This window comes from Bombyx mandarina, chromosome 04 (genome assembly GCF_030267445.1).
Source record: "Bombyx mandarina strain Sakado chromosome 04, ASM3026744v2".
NCBI lineage: Eukaryota > Metazoa > Arthropoda > Insecta > Lepidoptera > Bombycidae > Bombyx > Bombyx mandarina.
The window spans coordinates 17247605-17267144 of record NC_143211.1 but is presented as its reverse complement, the minus strand read 5'-3'; the positions used below and the strand labels follow the sequence as shown (position 1 = coordinate 17267144).

At 40.8% G+C, this 19540-nt stretch overlaps 1 protein-coding gene across 2 annotated transcripts in view; it reads right to left on the bottom strand.

The window, feature by feature from the left end:
- Positions 1-19540, bottom strand: part of LOC114253388 (uncharacterized) — a 195005-nt gene that overhangs the window by 140527 nt on the left and 34938 nt on the right. The window lies entirely within an intron of this gene.

Genomic DNA, 19540 nt, shown 5'->3' with positions numbered 1-19540 from the left:
TACGCGTCACCACGCCGCCCCGATCACACATCTCGATACCAATTTATTCCATCCATTCAAGACATAGGAAAAATAAATGAATGACGCTAATTGTGACAACCCTACAGTTAAGGAAATATGAACGGGGTTATGTATATACTCAAAATACAATGCAGGGCGCTATTTCACTGAAAAAATCGTGTATTAGTTGTTGTTAAATTATATTACAAGGTATGTCAAAAGAGTCGGCCTCAGTAGCAAGCCTAGAAGTAAACTCGGAAAAATTCTACGTGAAGATTCGACAACCCTGCAGAAGATTCTAAGCTAAAGATGATATTTAAAGAATGTACAATGTGAGGAAGAGAGATGAAATAATATATAAATGTTTTGCTAAAATCTAGGAACATACGATAAAATCTAAATTGAGGAACCTTAATTAGAATCAGTTCTAGTGAGTCAACTTTTCTAATAATTAGCGATCTAAAAGGATCATTAGTATACTAGTAAACGAAGGAAGATTCACATTGAAAAGTCTCCAAATTTGTAACTAATAAAGATTTTTTTTGGAAAAAGATATCAGGTCTAGGTTGATTGTGTGTAGGTTGTCGTTTAGAAGAATTAGGAAGCTGGTGAATGTGAGCAAGGGCGCATGCGTTTAAACACTCCAAGTTTTTTCAGTGTCCTGAAGAATAAGCACCGAAATGTGTGATCGTGTAACATCTAATAAGCACAGTACGTAATAGAGTTCCACCAGCGATTTCATACCCAACTATATCAAGTTCATCGATATCGATAAATATTAATATAAAATTACTCTTGCTAGCTTTGTGTGAATTTAATTTTTAGATTACACAGTAAAAATATTGCAGGAATTAGCTTCAAAGCGCCTTGCCTTGCAGCTAATTGCGTTGCAGCTAATATAAATTGAGTTAATACAAAAGTTTTTTTTTTTATTGCCTTTGTAGGCAGACTAGCATACGGCCCACCTGATGGTAAGTGGTCACCGTCGCTCATGGACGTCAGCAATGCCAGGGGCAGAGCCAAGCCGCTGCCTACCATGTGAGTGAGAACAAGACGTTACGTATGTAAATAAAACGATGCGTATTTGTGTTCGAAATCGCTAATGTGGAAATAATTTTAAAACCAGTTTCACAATTCGCCAAGTAAAAGTATAAAGTAGAAATATGACTAATGTCCGCCCTCCATTGCTCCTGCAGCTAGGCCAGAGATATGGTAATTTTGTATGACTCAAATAAATCTTTACTTGGTGAATGTGAAACTGGGCCTTAAACGAGAGTATTAACAGTAAACGTTACAGAAATTCCAGTATTTCTATTTGAGTATTATTTTATAAAAAAAAATTGATGACAAATTCAAGTGGCCAGTAAAAAAGCAAATGCTATCTGTAATGAAGAGCCTAAGGCTTAACTTTCCCTATAAAGACTGAACTTCAAAATAATGTACGGATCACGCCTCATATCCATGTATTAAATTTTTCAAATTGAACATTTGGGAATTTGTTAAGATTTGATTTAATAAAGATATCTGCCTATATATATTTATAAATATATATCCACTATCCAGATATATTGGAGTGGTTTGATAATACGGATTGTCATTAACATTGAAATTAAATAGCAGTTGATTTACACCGTTATATACTTATATATAATATTATTATTATTAAGAACCGAGACTTTGTAATTGGTAGCTTTATATTATTTCAATACAGAGAATATAAATAGCCTGAAGATTTACTTTAGTAAATTTTCTTACAAACTAAACAAAGGATGGATCTACCACCGTGTTCTATATCAATTGTATTATTTCCAATTCAATATATTTATTTATGTGTATCAATTGCTAGTAAAAGGAAGAGAGGCCGCCCCAGAACAACTTAGCGTCGCTCGGTGGAGCAGGAGCTAGGGGTCTTGGGCATGACGTGGGAGGAGCTAGAACAGACTGCCCAAGACCGATACAAATGGAAAAATTTGATTCTAGCTCTACACCCCAGCAGAGGGTAATAGGAAAGCATGATGATGATGATCAATTGCTAGGCAATTTTTTTTTACATAATTGATTGGATTATATATCAATGAAAAACACACTATGAACAAATCCGCATGTAAAGGATATTACAAAAAGTAGATCGGACGGTATGCTTCTATCGGCGTGATCTGTTGATCCAATGCGGTGCAGATATATTGTAATTTGAAATAATAAAAAATTAGCATTGCACAGCGTAATAGAAGTATATTTATAATTAGAATTGAACTGGACACCTAACTAACGATTTTATTAACGAATCTGCAACTAATTCTATTTACAGTTATGTAATACCTAGCAAAATGGTTGGTTTTGTATATGACGAGATTGATATGTTTATGCGAATTAGTGTATGCTATTAAGTATTACGCGGTCGCAGATAAATAATTGAGGATTAAAAAAGAAGCCAAACACCTTTTTTGACTACGAACAACGAAATTACTTAATAGTGAATTTATATTTCGTAAATCGTTTACTAGTGGTAGGACCTTTTGTGAGTCCGCACGGGTAGGTACCACCACCCTGCCTATTTCCGCCGTGCAGCAGTAATGCGTTTCGGTTTGAAGGGTGGGCAGCCGTTGTAACTATACTTGAGACCTTAGAACTTTTCAAGGTGGGTGGCGCATTTACGTCGTAGATGTCTATGGGCTCCAGTAACCACTTAACACTGGGCTGTGAGATCGTCCACCCATCTAAGCAATTAAAAAAAAGTTGAAAGTTTAAGCGTACCTAAGTTCTTCTCTTTTCCCATCGATAAATCTTTAGTAAAATCGAACCCTGAATGTTTCCCTTCGCATATACCATAAGTAACCAAACCGCACACGTTTGTTTCTGCTTGGTAACGATCCACTAAATCTCCAATACTTAACTATCGGCCCTTAGTTTTATAGGTTCATAAACCAAGCGATCGCTGTTTATTATTTTCTCCGTAAGGCAACGAAACAATTGTTGGGCTGTAAAACTATAAATAAAACTGGATTTGTTTACATGAAGGAGTGCGATTTTTTTTTGTTATTGCACATACCGAGTTCTTCAGGTATATGTTACTGAGGCTTATATACGACTTGGAAACCTGAGTTTGATGTCTCAATTGAATAGTAACTGCCTCACTTCTCAAAGCCCCGAAGTGTTACTGTGAGCCGTGAACCACACGCGTGGTCTCAAAATACGGCCCTCAGTTTGCTGGTGTTATATTTAAATAATCCTGTAGCCCATTTCTCAGAGAACCCTTAAATCGTTTTTCACGGGATAGGCGCGTCAAGAAATTACCGGTAATAGGACGTTTTGTGAGTCCGCTCGGGTACATACCACCACTCTGCCAGTATCTGTCGCGAAGCAGTTATGCGTTCCGGTTCGAAGGGTGAGGAGCTAGATGTACTAGAGTACTATAGAACTGAGACTGATTCGGGTTATAAGTTGATTGGCGGCAGTTACTCTGTTAAGATATAAGGATTCTGTTATAACTTAACACCAGATGCTTCGTAAGCTCGTTCCGCAATCGAGGCTAGGAAGAGACGGGAAGATGCTATTTTAGGCGGCCAAAAGACTAATACATTCATGTAGTTCCATTGACTACAAACTGACTTCTTCTTTTTCTCCACCTTATCCTATTAGGTGAGGTCGGCATAGTGATGTTTTTTATTCCATTCTCTTCTATCAGCCGTCATCTCAACACTCCTCTACCTTGCACTACTATTCCCATATATCTCCTAGTCACATGCACCTTCTCTCTACGCATCACATTGAAATGTCTACAATAACAAGCGTGTAGACGGTCCGCTCCCAGTGCTATATCTCATAGACACGAACACCAGCCGCCTCGAGACAAAATCAAGTGGTATTTAATCGAAACTCACGACCACACTGCTGATTCATTCGATGTGTACGTCTCATCTACATAATCCATCATTTAAAGTTTTCCGAATAAAAATAAACCAGTTTCAAAGGATTTTATCAATGAATCTAAATCGATATTGATTTGATTCACGCCACTTCGAATTTCTCAAATACATTAGAAATTGTTCTTGAAAAGCTAAAGTGTACTGCCATGAAGTGTAATAGACCTGTTTAAGATTTTATTTAAGTATATTTCCAAAACTGAAAGTGAAATTTCACACCTTTTTTTTAACCTCGCGTTTTCAATAAATCATTAATATAGGTACATAATTATAAACGAGCAGTGATAAGTTTAGCCATACGTAAATTGGTATTTGTTGAAGGGTTATCCAATGTAATTAGCCCTCGTTCACCTAGGTGGCGTCCTTAGCGGTATGATGTCCGTGATCCACGGTTATAGCAGATAGGTTTTTATTTTTATTGCTTAGATGGGTTGACGAGCTCAAAGACCACCTGGTGTCAAGTGGTTACTGGAGCCCGTAGACATCTACAACGTAAATGCCGCCACCTACCTTGAGATATGAGTTCCAAGGTCTCAGTATAGTTACAACGGCTGCTCCACCCTTCAAACCGAAACGCATTACAGCTTCACGGCAGAAATAGGCGGGGTGGTGGTACCCACCCGTGCGGACTCACAAGAGGTCCTACCACCAGTAAAGTAAGTTTATCTGTTTTGTTTTATTCTTTTATGTCCCGTTTAACCAATTTAGTTAAAACCACGTAATGGATATTGTTGGCACATCGTGATGCAGTCAACAACAATAATATACAATTACATAGAAGACAAAAAAGAAACAGAATTCAATAGAAAAACAATGATGCAATCGAATCGTAAAAATTCATCGACAATTACGCACACATGCGCGTCAATAAAAGTACTCCAAAGCACAAAGAAACTGTTTTAGTGTTGGCGACACCAAATACGTGGACCGGTATTATGTACATAAATTTATTTTAAGTTTAGAAGAAAAAAATCCGGCCGTGCCCACACTTTGTTGGAATAGTTATTATCTCATTCCGTTGGTACTCGTGAGATTCATTACACAAGTATTGGCTAGAGAGCGAATAAAACCATTTTTGTTGTTGCGCTAAGGACGCGCTTCGTGTCGATGTTTTTATCGATAAATTATTTTCCAATTTATTTTCCTTTCACATACTTTTCGTCCCGTTTCATTTAAAATCGACCTCAATATACTTTAGATATATAAATTTATTTTTTGGCCGTCCTTATGCCTTGCCTGTCTTTACATTAGATTTGCTAGGTAGACTCAGACCTGCCTTAGTCTTTGTTTTAATTTATTAAGCAATGGAAAGTTCAGTAAGAATTTCTCGACTCAACTCTTAATCACTAAAAGAAGCCTGTAAGGATAATAATTTGACTATCGTCACTTCCGCAATGAACGCGGTACATATAGCATTGACATAAGGTCTGGTTTCCACTCCTGCGCCTCAGAAATTATACGCCATTGTTCGTTCATTGTGAAAGTCTTAATGCACTCAATACTAGCTCGTAAGTACTTTAAGTCCATGCTGTCTACAGATCTATTACGAGTAATATCAAAGTCGCCGGAAAAACACCGGCCGGCTATGCCAGCGTGATCGGATGAGTACGTGATCTCACGGGGCTTTAATCTGACGTTGTTAACACTAGCCCTAGCAAGAGCCGTGCTTCGCAGAATCTACCACCGGATCGGAAACGTGACCTATTGAGTAGATCCGGCAAGAAACTCAGTGGGCTGTGTCTGAGGTTTTTATTTGATTTTATTGCTTATGTGGGTGGACGAGCTCACAGCCCGCCTGATGTTAAGTGGTTACTAGAACTCATAGACATCTACAACGCAAATGCGCCAACCACCTTGAGATATAAGTTCTAAGGTCTCAGTATAGTCACATCGGCTGCCCCACCCTTCAAACCGAAACGCATTACTGCTTCACGGCAGAAACAGGCGAGGTGGTGGTACCTACCCGTTCGGACTCACAAGAGGTCCTCCCACCAGTTTGAAAGTGTCGATACCACAGCATCGCATCACTAACAAAAAACCAGTTCGCGTGTTAATTGCGGTACCAAATTCGTATCGGATTCATTTGAATATCGGTAATTTATGGCAGCGACATAACTAAGTATCATCTTTACTAAGTTCGACTTCACTATTTGTGTTAATGTTGCATACATTAGAATTGCAAGGCAACCAAGATAATTCAACCGCAAACACTAATCCAACAAACCACTGTAAAGGTCTTCTTAAAATGGAAACCTAAGCCATTTTTAAATGAGCTTTGATGTTTATACAAATTGTCTCAATGATAGGTCTAATGTGAATGGTGTTGTACAGTAATTTTTGTTTAAATTTTAGATGCAAACGCGGAATTAAAGATAAAAGCTACTGGAGAGCGATGACCACCGCCATGTCTCAAATGTTCCCATTTTTAATTAAATTCACGGAATAAATAGAGTTGAAAATAATTCGTTAGCTAGATCGAAGATAAACGTCTCATTAAACAGGTATTTCTACGGGTTTTTTTTGTTCAATAATGTATTAACTTTGAAGTAATTTAATATGTTTAATCGTAAACAATGTTCGTATAAAGGTCAGTTGCTTTGTTTAGACAAAAACACGCTACGAGTTTAATTACTTTTATATAAACGGTTTATTAGTTAATTAAACGTTAAAAATGCTGTTTTGTTTTATTAAATCAAACGTACGAATTTGATTATGATTCTTCTTCTTCTTCTTCTTTGTCGTTTCCTCATTACTGAGGGTCGTGACCACCTTGGTCCAGTTTTTGCACCAGCTTCCTCCAATGTTGCCTGCATTCGGCCTGCTTAATGGCGCCCGGGACGCTGGTGTTTGTGGCCTCCTTGATAATGTCCGTCCAGCTGGTTGGCAATCTTCCTCGACCTCTCTTTCCTTCCACGTGATCTACAACTATTAATTTTTCCAAGTTCTCAGGATTTTGTCGGGCCACGTGTCCGAAGTACTTGAGGATGATTATTTATTATTATTATGATTAGTTTAAAAAAAAAACTTCGCTAAAACAAATAGTGCTTGTGCTACTACGGTGATCATTTATCTATATATTAATACGTGAAGCAATAACTTTGTATCCCTTTTTACGAAAATTGCGCGGACGGAGGAGTATGAAATTTTCCAAACTTATAGAGAATATAGAAAAGAAGTGCACAATGCTAATATTTTTTTTAAATAATGCATAAAAGATACATTACATCAATAAAGAAAACATTACCCATGTATTTAACACACACACACACATATACTCTTTGTTAATTGTCAAAATTTTGTTATTGCTTAAAGTCTGTAGTCAAATTGAGAATAGGTTAGTATTGTTTCTCTTTAATATTACGAGCATTTGTCTATAGTGTAGTCTTGGCGAAATCTGTAAAAATAGGACCATAATAATGTTGAAACTTATTAATTCAATTAATTATAGTCGAATTTCGACTACTGCTGGACCACTAGTCGATATAATTGTTCAATTGTCCGTGACATTGCGAATACGTGCATCGTGTGTGTTATGAGTCGAAAGGGCCACCGGCGCGGGCTCCGATAAAAAACGTATCTCGCCACCGAATCTGACTTTTGTTACTGTACTACATGGCTCTTTGTAACTCAGCTTGGATGTGGCATTTTTAAACTTTACATCGATTACGTTCGATAGATTGGGTAAGCGAATTTGGAGGAAAACACACCCAAAAAAAAAAACAATATAATATTGGAAATTAATCTATGTACATATATATATATATAAATGAATTGCTGTCTCGCTAAAACTCGAGAACGGCTGGACCGATTTGGCTAATTTTGGTCTTGAATTATGCGTGGAAGTCCAGAGAAGGTTTAAAAGGTAGATAAATAGAAAATGCTCGGAATTAAATAAAAATAATAATTTTGTTTTTCCTTTGATGTGTCCGCCGTCGGACGGATTCCTTTTGTTTATTTTATACAAAAGTTTAGGTCTTTTATTTATCGATTGAGGCACTACGAAGTCTGCCGGGTCAGCTAGTTTGCAATAAAATCGAGTCGAGACGCTACTACGGTTTTTGGCATTGTGAACTGTATTTCATTTACATTGGATCTCCGCTTTCGTATAATCACGTTCGTATATTCAAAACTAGCGCTTAGAAGACAAAACAGAATGCATTAAGCAAATGACATATCCTTCTTCAAACGAGGCTTGTGGAGTATTTATATATAGTTATTTTTTATTGCTTATACATGTGAAGGGGCTCACGGCTCTTCTGATATTAAGTGATTAACGGAACCTATAGACATCACCAACATAAATATCGCCATCCACTTTGAGATCAACGAGGCTTGTGGAGAGTATTAAGCGGTAGGCAGCGACTTGGCTCTGCCCCTGGCATTGCTGAAGTCCATGGGCGACGGTAACCACTCATCATCAGGGGAGCCGTATGCTCATCTGCCTACAAGGACAATAAAAAAAAATGCCTTACCAAAGGAACAGGCGAGTTGAATGCTCACTCGATTTTTAAGAACGAGCCGATAGTAATGACAAATGCTACTTCTTTCCCCTACCTATTTGGTGGTAGCTTAGGAAGCTATTTCAGCTACTCCCGGACGGGTGAAGCTACCACAAAAGCACAATGTTATAAATGAACGGTAGGCAGCGGCTTGGCTCTGCCCCTGGTATTGCTGAAGTACATGGGCGACGGTAACCAATCACCATTAGGTGAGCCATAAGCTCGTCTGCCTACAAGGGCAAAAAAAAAAAAATGAAAACTTTATTTCCTATCTATTCTAGGATAGTCTCTCGAGCTTAAAAAGTTATGCTAGATTCTCAGGGCGAATAGGTGAGCTCACGGGACTCTAACCTGAGGACAATGAAGAGTGGTGCATGGGCACCAATCTAACACATCGAAGTTATCATGCGTTCTGTTTTCAAAAGCAGGTAAACCGCTATTCTAAGCAATTTCGACTGGGACCTCAAGTCTCACGGTTGAGGTTACATTCACGTTGTGATGTCAATATGAGCCACGAGCCCGTCAGCCTATTTACGAAATCAAAAACTAATAATATCGCAACATATTAATCACTGATGGAGTTGAATTTTTAAATTTGTGAATTTATGTAAAAGTAAAAAAAAAAATTAGTTTTATTGAAAAGTGCTTTACATAATTAAATTATTCCTAAAAATACAAAGAATAACATTATTTTCTTGTTGATCCTTATAATACGATAATATTTAATTTAAATATAAAACACGATTGCTAAAAAGTGTAGACGAATATACGTTATATTTGACATTTATTTATTCATTATACAGGACGGGCTCCCGAAGCTGCGTAGTCATGTTTTTAATGTGAATTTTTAAAGCCAAAAATATGCACACTTCTTATTTTATTAGTTTTAGAAATGTAATAAGATCCAAAGTTTTAATGGTACAAAATTGTATCGGGAATGCGTTTGGATTTGTTTCTTTTATAGAGAGCATAGATGTTTTTCTTTGGCTATTTATGCGAAGTCATGTTTACAAGAGTTTTTTTTATTGCTTTGATGGGTGGGTGGAAGTTTATGAGAAAATAGAAAGAAAAAAAACGTGTGTAATATTCAAACGCGAAAAACGTGAAAACTTCATAAGTATTCTATCTCATTCTCTTGGAAGTTAAATTTTATAAAATTCATAGTATTGGTTTATTGTTTGATCGTGTTTAAAATTGCATTGGCACCACCAATAAAATTTTCACTTTAAAAATAATATTAAAGTATTTTTTCATCGGTTTCAGGATTATATTGTTTTATTCAGAAAAATACGGGGAGCAATGGGTACTTTGAAATAAATGGGGCACTTTCTCGTATTTAGGTAATAATTGAATAAGATACATATTATGTATGCATCTGTAAAAATTTTGGTACTATAGTGAGATCCACTCTAACTCATTGTCTAACTCATTTCCGTTGCTCTTACTTCTTTCTTTATTTCTTTATGTATAAAGGATTGTAGTTGAGTTGACGAAATTTCGGTCTTCGAGCGCTGGTCCATAGCACAGTTTTTAATTGCAGTGTTAATTTAAATAATTATAAGCTTATAGCATTACACCTAATATCAGAACCATAAGGTATGCTTTGCAAAAATTACTTGCATAGGTACAAATATAGATTTTTTCCTTTTTATTCTCTCTCTTCTTAGCCTGTTTATAGACTGTAATAGTGTGGGGAATTCCCGTTGGTGACCACGTATGACAAGTCTCCTATTAATAATTTATAAACATTTAAACAATAATATCATAAAAATTGTGTACATAATAATCTAATATCGAGGAATGAAGGGGGTGTAAGCGACATTTAGCTAAATACGCGACATTTATCTTTGCAATTAAAGGTACGTTTTATTTGGTATTAACATCAACAGCTTGATGTTTTTAATTGAACTTCAATTAAAAACTTGATTTAGTACACACTCTATTCGCTGAAGAAGTTTTTTGTAATGATATTTTTCCAAATTTTAAACTTTAAATGGCTCTGCTGTAAAATTGCAAAAATGTCGCTCAAGCCAACTTAATCTTTCGCCCCACGATATGTAACATCGCCCGCAATTATGATTGGAATAAATTACGTATTACTTTAGTTTTTGACTGTTTATCCCTAACGCCAAGAACTGATATGAGCAGGCCAATAGTCGCAAAGTCACAGCAGTAACAATTACTCAGATTTCTAGGCGTTTTGTGAAATCGGTCAAAAAATCTAAAATTTAAGACCGCACGTCGCGTCTCGGTCTTTGACCTGTCGTCTACATTACGACATCTCGCAGACGTCATCGGATAGAATAAAATATGCAATTTCGACTAATTTGCAACTCAACTATTGTCAATATAAAAATGCTGCTAAAACTCCAACATTTTTGTTATCAACTACTTGTAAGTACTACTACTGTACTTATAAGTACGAGCCCAACTATTAAGCCCAACACAGCCCAACTATTAAGTTAGACTCACAACATAAATTTATATCTTCTTTGGATTTCTCAAATTGTTGACCGATATAATTCCTTCACCATAAACACGTTATTCATTGTTTAGCGAAACTATTGATGCTTTGAACATTGAAAGTTGAACAATTTTTTTTATTGCTTAGATGAGTGGACGAGCTCACAGCCCACCTGGTGCTAAGTGGTTACTGGAACCCATAGATATCTACAACGTAAATGCGCCAACCACCTCGAGATATAAATTCTAAGGTCTCAAGTACAGTTGAAACGGCTAGCCCCACCCTTCAAACCGAAACGCATTACTGCTTCACGGCAGAAAGAGGCAGGGTGGGGGTACCTACCCGCACGGACTCACAAGGGGTCCTACCACCAGAAAATTATTTTCATCTAACCATACAGACCATAAGCTTTGGTTGTGATTGTGAGTGTCAAGTTCAATTACCGGCCAAACCACTGCCAACTGTTAATTCAACGCAACTGCAGCACACCACAATTCAACCACGAAGCTATCACGCGTTTCAATTTGGATAGTGACACAGTCCTTTTACAATGCAATGCGTTGTTGGCTCTGGCTTATGTTGGCTTACATTATGGAAGATAGTTTGCCAAAGCTGTAACCGATAGAGCTTAGGATGACACACGGCTGCACTGTGTGCACTGTAGCAGTGATCCGTTTCGGTTTGAAGGTTGGGGCAGCCGTTGTAACTATACTGAAACCTTAGAACTTATATCTCAAGGTGTGTGGCGCATTTACGTTGTAGATGTCTATGGGCTCCAGTAACCACTCAACAACGGGCGGGCTGTGAACTCGTCCACCCATCTAAGAAAAGAAAAAAAGAAGTACAAAGATTTATATTAGGCTTCTTAAAACTGTAACGCAGCTTCTCTTTTAAGAAGTATATAATATTAAGTATATAATTCGTGGCTTACTCATCCACGAGACGCTGGAATAGCCCCTAAGTCTACCAGCGAATAGGTAGGAAAAAAATCGTAGCTGTCGCGCATGCATAGGTGTGGAGTCTTCGCAGGATGTGGGTCAGAACGACGCCCTTGACTTTCTTGTGACCTTGTGAGGGACAAAAACAATGCAGCCGGCTGCGCGAGCGTCCCTTGCACGACCTTCACGGTGAGACTGCGTGCAGGTGCCACACTAATGCAATTAATTCACCAGATTTTCTCTATACTGTTCATAATTTAAAACAATATACAGTTGCTCTTTACTGGTGGTAGGACCACTTGTGAGTACGCGCTGGTGGGTACAACCACCCTGCCTATATCTGCCTTGAAGCAGTAATGCGTTTCGGTTTGAAAAGGCGGGGCAGCCGTTGTAACTATACTAAGATCTTAGAACTTATATCTCAAGGTGGTTGGCGCATTTACGTTGTGAATGTCTATGGGCTCAGTAACTACTTAACACCAAATGGTCTGTGAGCTCGTCCACCCACCTAAGCAATAATTTTTTTTATATATTTTTAATAAGGAAATATAAAAAAAAAACTGTGACGTACAAAGAACCAGTATAAGCGACGTGTCTATTTCGCAAAACAATCTTGCATTCTGCTTGGAGTATCTAAGTAGCTCACAGCGCGCCTAGTATAGAGTGGTTCAGAAACATCATAACGTGAATGCTGTCACTTACTCTGAAGCATGAGGTCTCCAATCTTTCAAGCCCTCGACTGTTTGCACGTTTGACTGGCTCGCGGCAGAAATAGACTGAATGTCAGTACCTACCCAAGCAGAGTCTTAATGCGCCTTACCACTATTAATGACTTGGTGTCTTATTAAATAAGCCGCAGTCGTTATTTGGCCTACAACGACAGACATGAAAATTTGCTAAAGTCAAAAAATTTGTACATAAACATTACAAAACGTTTCACAAACAAACAAAAAAAAACATAAAATAAATTATGAGACTTTAGAATAAAGGATTAGTTTTTGAAATCCTATCTCTCGTTGTTGCAACAAAGCGAAGGTCACCCTCCGTCTGGGCGGGTAGCACACGCCAATTGTTATTATTATGTAGTTCAGCTTGTCTCGTGCCGCAGGTGGTAGGTAAATTATAATTTGATGTTTACATTGATTTAACATCCTGATATTGTATCTATATACAGGATAGATACAAGAAAAATATTGATAGCCATTTATACGGTCTATAGTCAACCGTTGAAGCTCTTTGGTTTGGTTTGGCTACCGCTTATGGATTTATTTTATTGTAAGTTTTTTTTAATTTTTTTATTGCTTAGATGTGTGGACGAGCTCACAGCCCACCTGGTATTAAGTGGTTACTGGAGCCCATGGACATCTACAACGTAAATGCGCCACACACCTTGAGATATAAGTTCTAAGGTCTCAGTAGTCACAACGGCTGCCCCACCCTTCAAACCGAAACGCATTACTGCTTCACGGCAGAAATAAGCGGGGCGGTGGTACCTACCCGTGCGGACTCACAAGAGGTCCTACCACCAGTAATTACCTACGCAAATTATAATTTTGCGGGTAAACGAAAAGATGGCGGGACATCGTGAGACGGATCAAGTTTGCCTCTTCCAACACTACAAGATGATCACGACCACTCACTCAAGAGTGACACGATTGAGAAGAAGTTCATTATAAATTGGGAATGTTGTGTTAGGATAGTACATGCCAAAACGATTGTTTACTAATTTGTTCGGAACTCAAAATGGGTTAATACATAAATTGGACACCATTGTCTAGTAAGTGGAGGACATTATTTTAATATAAAATATGGCAATTCTATCAAATACTATAACTACAATGGATGCTCGTGCAAGGGCGCATGCTATTATTTTTTGGACCTATCTCCTGGCGAGGAAATGATTCCATAGAGCACCTTGTCGTTCACGTCATTACGGATCCTCCTGATCCATTAACGGTGCTTTTAGGCACCACAAGCACCGGTCACCGTCCTCGTCGAACCCGTCGCTTGCGACGAAGGGCTCGACGAGCGAATTAACCAACAGACACAGCCCACTGAGTTTTTCTGCCGGATCTTCTCAGTAGGTCGCGTTTCCGATCCGGTGGTAGATTCTGCGAAGCACTGCTCTTGCTAGGGTCAGTGTTAGCAACTCTCCGGTTGAGCGGTTGAGCCCCGTGAGCTCACCTATAAACGTTAGGGCAAAGCTGAAATAGCCTCTCAAGGCTATCAGCATAGGTAGGAAAAAAAAAGGGCAAAGTAGAAGGCATCAGAGTTTTCTAACATTTTAGCTAGCAAGAGCTAGCTTGCTTAACTGATTCTACCGCCGGATCGGAATCGCGACCCAAGCTCAGTGTGTGGGTAGTGGCGGTCTTACACACGTTGATGGTTTGTTTGTTTATGTACTCGTAGCCTATTGGCATTACAAAAAAGTTATTGTCGCGTACTAACAATGTACTGCCAATGGCATACGAATAGTTTCAACGAATTGGGTATCATTCACACATTTCATCCACATTTAGCGACACTCTGAGAGAAGCATAGCGGAGTCCGAACAGTGCGTTATATAATAAACATTATACACAATACACCATCGCCCACATATCAAATTCTAAAAAAAACACACCCAGTGACCAACGTCATTAAAATAATAACGCAAACAATAGTACGTTTTATCACTAATTTTATAGTCAAAACGCTCTCGTTCGAAGAGCTAATGTGAAGAGGGCAGTGCATCAAAAAAATCAGTTTTATGCGCGTTCGAACATATTTTTATTGGCGCGTGTGGGCGACGTATTTTACAGACACTTGCTTTAATGACATGACATGCTCTTGATTCGAATAGATCTAAAAACGAATATCTCAGGTTATTACATTACGAATTAAAATCGAATCAGAAGGCGGCTTTTGTGATCGAAGTCTCTCCAGTTATTATTATTCGAAAAAGTTACGGATAAATAAATTACTTTAAGGCTAATTCGGTAGGACGTCTTGTGAGTCCGCACGGGTAGGTACCACTACCCTACCTATTTCTGCCGTGAAGCATTAACGCATTTCGGTTTCAAGGGCGGGGCAGTCGTTGTACTGTAAAAACTGAGACTTTATAACTCATATCTCAAAGTAGTAGCGGCATTTACGTGGTAGATGTCTATGGGCTCCGGTAACCACTTCACATCAGGTGGGCCGTGACCACGTCCACCCAACTAAGCTATAAAATGTAATGCAAAAACGTTCGTCTTTCTTTAAAGCGATTCCTTTTTAATTATTATCTAACTAAATATACTTGTTACTAATTTTGTGTTTTGCTTTGTCTTGCGTCTGATAGGATTATGCAAGATTGTTAACATGTAATCATGCTTAGTATTTTCTGCGGTTTTCGTCAGTCGTAAATGTAATTAAAAGTTTAAACTACTCTTTCGGTTTATTCACGCCATTAATATTTTCATTTTCGAATACATTACAGTATTCGAGGTGTGTTAAATTTTGATTTTAAAAAATTAACTTCAAAAATAGTTGTAAATGTACATATTATACATAGTAAGCGCAAACAAATAAGTTATCAAATAAGTAAATTATGTTAACATGACTATTTTTGGGAAATAAATATATGCTTATACTAAATTTACAATGTATCATTCACCTGTCTCTACTTTATACAATAAAACTTCGTCCATTGTAAATTGTCACTTATAACGTTTTCATTTGAAACACACTAATATTTGTAATGAAAATTGAATTTCAAAATGTCGTATGTGCCACATCCTTTAGTGCTTGAAATCTTGCTTACCAAAAATATTTCGATTGTTTTTGCATATTTCTTTAGGATTTTGACAAGAGCAACTGATTTATTTATAAAATCAATAATAATTTGAATACGACAAAAGAATCAGGAAAAAAAATTTTTTTTTTCATTCTAACAAAGTATGTATTTTTTTTTATTGCTTAGATGGGTGGACGAGCTCACAGACCATCTGGTCATTCCGATAGAGGCACCCGTCACGTGCGGACGTGCTCATCGTCCACTCGATCGCCCGGTCTTTGTTCGCCCGGCTTTTGTTAGCCCGGCCATTGTTCGCGCGGCCTGTGTTCGTGATACATCTGCCGACCAAGTGTGTTTCCTGGAAGCTTTTATTTGTTTTGTTTTAGTTATTTTTGTGTTCGTGGAACATTTGCCGACAAAGTGTTTTCCTGCAAGTATTTATTTGTTTTGTTTCTTTTTGTAATTTCTGTTTTGTTGTGCTTTTTCTTTGTCCTGTAGTAATCGCGCCGCATTGCCACCTGTGTTCAATAGAACCGCTCAGGTCCGAGAAGTTGGGGCCTCGCCGCAAGGCGAGTGTTTCAAGACCCGGGGCTGCCCCACCTGGGTACTCAGCGATCATGGACGCTGTATTCGCGGAATTTCTCCGACTTCGCCACCCACAGCTCGCCTCAGAGTTTCTGGCCTTCAAGGCCAATCACACTGCGAGCCCTCTCGAGGACTCCGCCGCGCTCGCTGCTCCTGCGTCGCCTGTACCTGCGTGCAGAGCTTCTGCATTGAGCACCGCAGCCTCTGTCGTGCCTGCCGCTCCCGTGTCGCCTATACTGGCGAGAAAAGCTGCTGCGTCGTCCGCCGTGACCATCGTTTCAGCTGAGCGATCATCCGCGGCCTCCGTCGCGCCCTCTAAAACACCTACACTTGCTCGTAGGTCGCCTGCACCCGCCTCCTCGTGCTCCGACTCTGACTCGGACATGGAGGTCGACCTCGCCCCCGCCTCATCGACGGATGGATTCACCCTGGTACAGAAGGGTAAGAAGCGTGCCGCGGAGTCTCGAGCTCCCGCGGCCGCTAAAATTAGCAAAGCCGTGAACGCGTCGCGCCCCCGCCCTCAGACTCCCGTTGCGCCCCCAGCCCGTGCCACTCCGTCGCCGCGTCCGGTGGCACAAATTAAAACCCAGACCCCTCCCCCGGTTATCCTTCAGGAGAAGGCAGCTTGGGATCGAGTTTGCCTGGCCCTTAAGGCCAAAAATATAAATTTCACGAATGCCCGTAACCTCGCGAACGGCATTCAAATTAAGGTTCAAACACCTGACGACCATAGGGCCCTCTCTTCTTACCTCCGTAAGGAACGTATAAGTTTCCATACTTATACGCTCCAGGAGGAGCGCGAACTCCGCGTTGTAATACGCGGAATCCCTAAAGAGTTAGATGTAGAGCTCGTCAAGGCCGATCTGTTAGAACAGGGCTTTCCAGTGAATTCTGTGCACCGTATGCACACCGGTCGCGGTAGGGAGCCATATAATATGGTTCTAGTCACCCTCCAGCCTACCCCCGAGGGTAAGAAAATCTTCAACACACAGACCGTCTGTAGGCTCTCCGGTATCGCCATCGAAGCCCCCCATAAAAAAGGCACTCCTAGCCAGTGCCATAACTGTCAATTGTACGGGCACTCTTCCCGTAACTGTCACGCGCGCCCCCGATGTGTTAAGTGTTTGGGAGATCACGCCACGGCCCTCTGCGCTCGCGACCAAAAAACCGCGACGGAACCGCCTAGCTGCGTCCTGTGTCGAACACAGGGTCACCCCGCGAATTACCGTGGTTGCCCCCGAGCCCCTAAAATAAATCGCCGCGTCGTCCGCCAAAACCGCCTCCGAGCTTCCGGCCCAGACATCAAAGCCTCGGCACCCTCTGCGTCGCAGGCTAAGCCAGCGTTCGTTCCGGCGGCGGTGCCCAGTGTCTCGGCCTGGGCGAAACCGCTGCCGTACACGAACACGGCTACAACTCCCTCCTCCGCGATTCGTCCCGCCCCCGCGACTCGTCCCTCTCCCGCGACTTGCCCTCCGACCGCGTCCGAAAATCTCGCTTTAGCGATCGACTTCTTTCAGTCGATCAACTTTGAGCGCGTTAACGCTTTGGGCGACGCCATTCGCGCTGCCTCCACTGCACAACACTTTATCGCCGTTGTGCAAGAATACGCCGACGTATACGCGTCATTAAATACGTACGTCCTCCCCTCACTCCGCCGGTAATCAATGGCGTATATAAGTAGAATAAAGCCCCTATCCGTAACGATAGGATTTTTTAACGCTTACGGTCTCGCAAATCAACGTGATCAGGTTTCTGACTTTTTGCGTGACCATCAAATTGATATCTTTTTAGTGCAGGAGACCCTACTTAAGCCCGCGCGCCGTGACCCTAAAATCGCGAACTATAACATGGTCAGGAACGACAGGCTCTCTGCCCGTGGTGGTGGTACCGTCATTTACTATAGAAGAGCCCTGCATTGCGTCCCGCTCGAACCTCCCGCGCTCGCTAATATCGAAGCATCAGTGTGCCGAATCTCACTGACGGGACACGCGCCGATCGTTATCGCGTCCGTTTATCTTCCACCGGATAAGATCGTTCTAAGCAGTGATATCGAGGCGCTGCTCGGTATGGGGAGCTCTGTCATTCTGGCGGGCGACTTAAATTGTAAACACATCAGGTGGAACTCACACACCACAACCCCGAATGGCAGGCGGCTTGACGCGTTAGTCGATGATCTCGCTTTCGATATCGTCGCTCCGCTAACCCCGACTCACTACCCGCTAAACATCGCGCATCGCCCGGATATACTCGACATAGCGCTATTAAAAAACGTAACTCTGCGCTTACACTCGATCGAAGTAGTTTCAGAGTTAGATTCAGACCACCGTCCCGTCGTTATGAAGCTCGGTCGCGCTCCCGATTCCGTTCCCGTCACGAGGACTGTGGTGGATTGGCACACGCTGGGCATATCAGCCTGGCTGAATCTGATCCACCATCGCTCCCGTTAAACCCGGACTCTATCCCGTCTCCTCAGGATACCGCTGAAGCCATAGACATCTTAACGTCACACATCACCTCGACATTAGATAGGTCATCGAAACAAGTTGTAGCGGAGGACTTCCTTCACCGCTTCAAATTGTCCGACGATATTAGGGAACTCCTTAGAGCTAAGAACGCCTCGATACGCGCCTACGACAGGTATCCTACCGCGGAAAATCGTATTCGAATGCGTGCCCTACAACGCGACGTAAAGTCTCGCATCGCCGAAGTCCGAGATGCCAGATGGTCTGATTTCTTAGAAGGACTCGCGCCCTCCCAAAGGTCTTACTACCGCTTAGCTCGTACTCTCAAATCGGATACGGTAGTAACTATGCCCCCCCTCGTAGGCCCCTCAGGCCGACTCGCGGCGTTCGATGATGACGAAAAAGCAGAGCTGCTGGCCGATACATTGCAAACCCAGTGCACGCCCAGCACTCAATCCGTGGACCCTGTTCATGTAGAATTAGTAGACAGTGAGGTAGAACGCAGAGCCTCCTTGCCATCATCGGATGCGTTACCACCCGTCACCCCGATAGAAGTTAAAGACTTGATCAAAGACCTACGTCCTCGCAAGGCTCCCGGTTCCGACGGTATATCTAACCGCGTTATTAAACTTCTACCCGTCCAACTCATCGTGATGTTGGCATCTATTTTCAATGCCGCTATGGCGAACTGTATCTTTCCCGCGGTGTGGAAAGAAGCGGACGTTATCGGCATACATAAACCCGGTAAACCAAAAAATCATCCGACGAGCTACCGCCCGATTAGCCTCCTCATGTCTCTAGGCAAACTGTATGAGCGTCTGCTCTACAAACGCCTCAGAGACTTCGTCTCATCCAAGGGCATTCTCATCGATGAACAATTCGGATTCCGTACAAATCACTCATGCGTTCAAC